The 5,084-nt window shown below is 36.5% G+C and overlaps 1 protein-coding gene across 4 annotated transcripts in view; it reads left to right on the forward strand.

Annotated features, from left to right (window-relative positions):
• Positions 1–5,084, forward strand: part of FAM126A (family with sequence similarity 126 member A) — a 58,648-nt gene that overhangs the window by 36,347 nt on the left and 17,217 nt on the right. The gene's annotated exons all lie outside the window — the stretch shown is intronic.

Below are 5,084 nucleotides of genomic sequence, written 5' to 3' on the forward strand. Positions count from 1 at the left end.
CATCCCTTGTTTAAAAAAAATTGAGCCACTAGGTTGGTTAAATAAATTATGGTAGTCCTTGGTATACTATGCAAACATTTTAAAATTGTGATTTAAAAAGGCATTTACTGATATATTGTATATGCTATGATTCTAGCATTGATTTAAAATATAATGGTTATTTCTGATTGGTAGAATTATGGTTTATTTTAATGTTTTCCTATATGATTTTCTGTCCTTTTCTAAATTTGCTGTGCTGTGATGAACATGTTACCTTTAAAAAACAAATAAACAGCAAACCAAAACAAAAAGATATACAAAATGCCTTTGGTAATTCAAGTAAATAGAGATAATAGAGAATTAAGAAACTTGTAGAATAATTTAAATTTGGGGGCCTTATTTAGAAAATGTAACTTTGAAAATTAATAAAAGGGAGGGTGCATAGACCAATACTTAGAAATCAAATCAAAACGAACCAAACAGAAAATCAGAAATTGATACTGAATAAGATATAAAACTGTACAGGACCAGAGGGAGAAGGTTGGTAATAAAGCAAGAGGCTTGTAAGAGAAGATAAGAGAATTGGAGAGTCAGATGATTCCTAAATTAGCATAATTATATTTCCTAGACGTTGAAAAATGATACCAATGTGCCATCTTTCCTACTTACTGAGTTTTTCTAATATGTTTCTTCTTTTAAATCCTTTAAAGTCACAGGTGCCCAGACTTCTGAATTTCACAAGATCTGTAAAATTTTTAACAAAGATGGAGTGGGTAGAACATCTACATAGTGTTGCCAACTTTTTATCTTGCCAAGTGATGTTATAAATATCTACCATCAACATTATTTTACAAAACTGAGACTATTTTAATATCAAAAAGCAGGGAGAGTGGAAGGGAAGGACAATAATTTATAAATTAAAAACGGGATGTTTAGCTTTCTTTGTTTCTCATTTCACTATGGTCTAGTAAAACTTTGTTATGGATTAAAATGAGAATAAGGACCAACACTTCAGAAAAACTAGTTTAAGGAGTGACTTGATGCAGCAGCTTTCACCTTTAGACCTTAAAGCAGACTACAAAGCCCAGCTTCTACTCTGGAGCAGTGTCTTAGGATAGTAGGGCTCAGGAATGCAGCTACAGATATAGATAAAGACATCTATACCATATATCCGAAACTTAACATCTTCTAAAACAGTATGTCTTATTTGTCCAAGTTCATTTAATGACACTACCATCCAGACTGCTATTCACACTAGTGTAGAAATAATCATATACTCCTATTCAATTTTACTTCTCAGATGTGACGCCACCCTTACTCCTTTAGTTTGGCTCACTTTATCTCACCTGTGGGATATTTTGACACTCTCTTCTGTTTCAGTGAACTCTTCCAGTACAACCTATGTGGTATAATTGAAAGACCAAGCTGATCATGTCACTTCCTTGCTTAAAACAAGACCTTTAGTTGCTTCTCATTGCCTACATGATAAGCCTAGCAGGGTATAAGATACTCTGTGATCTGACCCCTATTTAGCTTTTCTGTTATTTTCTAGTGTCCTAGCATTCTATCCTACTAAAATTTCCCCAGTTTACTTGATGTCATGCTATTTCATCCTTTTTTCTTCAAGACTCTAGGTTGGTTAAATAAATTATGGTAGTCTTTGGGTGAGGATTTAAAAAGAAAAAAAAAGTTAAATAAGTTAATATGAGCCACTAGATTGATTAAATAAATTATGGTAGACCAAAGGAAAGCTTTCTGGGAAACCTTCTCTGACTTTCTACTTCCACTAGAGTTTCCCACTCTCTCCTTTTATTAGTTCTGTAACTTACTCATTGAAATATTTGTTTACTACACAGTCTCCATGGTTAAATTGTGACTCCCTGTGGGTGCTACAGCTTTCATCTATATCCCTAGTGTATGACACAATACAAACCTTGATAAGTATTTACTGAATGAATAAATTGAAAAAATTCTATCTTTCATATATTGCTTCTCTGTTATTTACTTCCACATATACCATAAAAGTGTAAGGTATAAAAAGTAAGATGGTTCTAAGTTTGTTTTTTTAGATAATAAGAGTTAGAGGAGTCTATTTTAGTTTGGATGTAAGTTTTTGTAACAGCAAACAACATTTAAGTTGGTTTTATTTCATGTCCAGCTAAATTTTTTCAGTTTCTGTCTTAGTCAACTCAGGCTGCTGAAATACTATAGACTAAGTGGCATTTATAGACATTTATTTCTCACAGTTATGGAGTCTGGCAGATTAAAGGTCAAGGTGCCAGTAGATTTGGTTCCTGGCGAAGGCCATCTTGCTGGCTTGCAGGCTACTGCCTCCTCACTGTGCCTTCACATGGAAGAGACCTCTGGTCTTTCTTCCTCTTCTGCTAAGGGCACTAATCCTATGGTGGTGCCTCACTTCCATAACTTTATCTAAACCTAGTTACTCCCAAGGGCCCTATCTCCAAATATTACCATATTGGGGGAATAGGGCTTCAACATGAATCTGAGGGGGACACAAACATTCAGTCCATAAGTATCGCTGCTCCCTTTTACCTATGGTTCTAAAGAATTTTAAGATCCTCTCAACATCAAATGAATGTATACCTGCTCTTTAAAGTTGCTTTAAATTAATGATACCCTCGTGAGTATATTTTTGAAATGGTCTGTGGTATACTTGAGCATATTTAAGTAAAAGTTTAGATTCCTGGAGTGGAGGAAATATTAAGTTCCAGGTAGTAATTGCTTTGGGGAAGGGAGTAAGTCATTACAATCTATTGATTGGTACTATATTAACCCCTTCCCCAATAATTTTTTTGTTAAAAACGTTTCTTTTTCAGACTAATTTTTTTATTTTGGTTCTATATAGTATTTTTGATGCTGGTTATGAAAACAGTTTGTAATTATTTTTTCTTCCCATTTTTGTGGTTAAGAATAGTATTTCCTCAGAAAGTTTCTAGATGAAATTATTTAGAATGGTACGTATGTAGCTGGTTTTTGAAGGTAAAGTTTTTAGACGAGTATACTCGTCGACGACTGAAAAAAGAACATTTTGTGAAAACGTGTATACACGTTTCTGCCGGGGAAGGGGTTAAGTAATGGTTGTATTATATCAACCACAGCACATTATGAGAAAACAGTTCTTTTCTATTTTATTGAAAATAAAGCCCTAGCTGGTTTGGCTTAGTGGATAGAGCATCAGCCTGCGGACTGAAGGGTCCTGAGTTCAATGCCAATCAAGGGCACATGCCTAGGTTGCAAGCTTGATCTCTAGTAGGGGGCTTGCAGGAGGCAGCTGATCAATGATTCTCTCTCATCATTGATGTCTCTATCTTTCTCTCCCTCCCCTTTCTTCTCTAAAATCAATAAAAAAAAAGAAAATGAAAACTTAATTTTTTTAAAAAAGCAGTGCATGCTGATTATAGAAAATTTAGAAAATACATTCTATATAATAAAAGGCTAATATGTAAATAGACTAAACTGTAAAAACCACCGGTCGCTAATGATGTGCACTGACCACCATGGGGCAGACGCTCAATGCAGGAGCTGCCCCTGGTAGTGCGCTTCCACAGGGGGAGCATTGCTCAGCCAGAAGCTGGGCTCATGGTTGGCAGGCACAGTGGCAGTGGCGGGAGCCTCTCCTGTCTCCGCGGCAGCACTAAGGATGTCCAATTGCCAGTTTAGGCCCACCCAGTTGGACATCCCTTGAGGGCTCCAGGACTGTGAGAGGGATGTCTGACTGCCAGCTTAGGCCCAATCTCCTGGGGAGCAGGCCTAAGCCGGCAGATGGACATCCCCTGAGGGGTCCCAGACTGTGAGAGGGCACAGGCCAGGCTGAGGGACCCCCTCCCCACCCCCCAAGTGCATTAATTTTTGTGCACCGGGCCTCTACAATAAATCAAAAAGAAAGTACATTACCCTGGTTGGGTGGCTCAGTTGGTTGGAGTATCATACTATATACCAAAAAGGTTTTGGGTTTGATCCCTGGTTGCGGTGCAGAGGAGGCATCTGCTCTTTTTCTCTCACATTGATGTTTCTCTCTCTCTCAAAAAAAAAATCAATTAAAAAAACTAACACATCCTTGGGTGAGGATTTAAAAAAAAAAGGGAAGAAAGTACATCTATAATACCACAGCCCAGAGATAACTCTAAGACTTTGTATATGATCTTTTTATACAGATTAGGATACATGCATGGTTTTGTACAGTTTTTTCCTGTTATTTAAGTAGACTTTCAAAACATCAGGGCAACCTGCTTGGGTCCCCTCCCTGTAGCAGGGAGCTTTTCTATAATAAAACTGCTTTCACTAAAAAAATACACACACGCCAAAAAATACCACACGTCATGTTTAATTGTTTCATAGTATTGTCCGAATGATTTATTATTGATCTGCTGTATTGGACTTTAGGTGGCTTCCTATTCATTATAATAAGTACTCCTTAACTTTAGTACACCTTAAATATTCTTCACTATAATAAATACTTCCGGGGGGGAGGAGGCAGCAGTTAATGGGGGATGAGGACACATATATAATACCTTAACCAATAAAGAAATTAAAGATTAAAAAAAGTAAAGAACCAAATTAAATTAATAAATACTTCCTTTTATTCCTTTAACAATTTTTGGTAAAAATATATTGATCTTTCTCTAGGAATCTACCTTTGTTGTCATATTTAGGCATTCAAAGAATATGTAACTATTTGCTTATTTTATTTCTCTTATGGTTTTTAACATTAAAAATTTTAATCTATCTTTAGTTTATTAAGGTATGTACTGTTTGTGGTTTGAATGTCATTTTAGAGTATTTTTTTACGCCTGCAGTTTGTGTCAAGAATTTTGTCAGCGCCCAGATGGCGTGGCTCAGTGGTTGAGTGTCACCTATGAACCAGGAGGCCATGGTTTGATTCCTGGTCAGGGCACATGCCCGAATTGTGGGCTCAATCCCCAGTGGGGGGCGTGTAGCAGGCAGCCAATCAATGATTCTCTCTTGTCATTGATGTTTCTGTCTCTCTCTCCTCCTCCCTTCCTCCCTGATATCAATAAAAATATATGTATCTTTGGGTAAGAATTTAAAACAAGAACAACAAAAACACAGAACTCACAGAACTT

Source organism: Myotis davidii, unplaced genomic scaffold (genome assembly GCF_000327345.1).
Source record: "Myotis davidii unplaced genomic scaffold, ASM32734v1 scaffold168, whole genome shotgun sequence".
NCBI lineage: Eukaryota > Metazoa > Chordata > Mammalia > Chiroptera > Vespertilionidae > Myotis > Myotis davidii.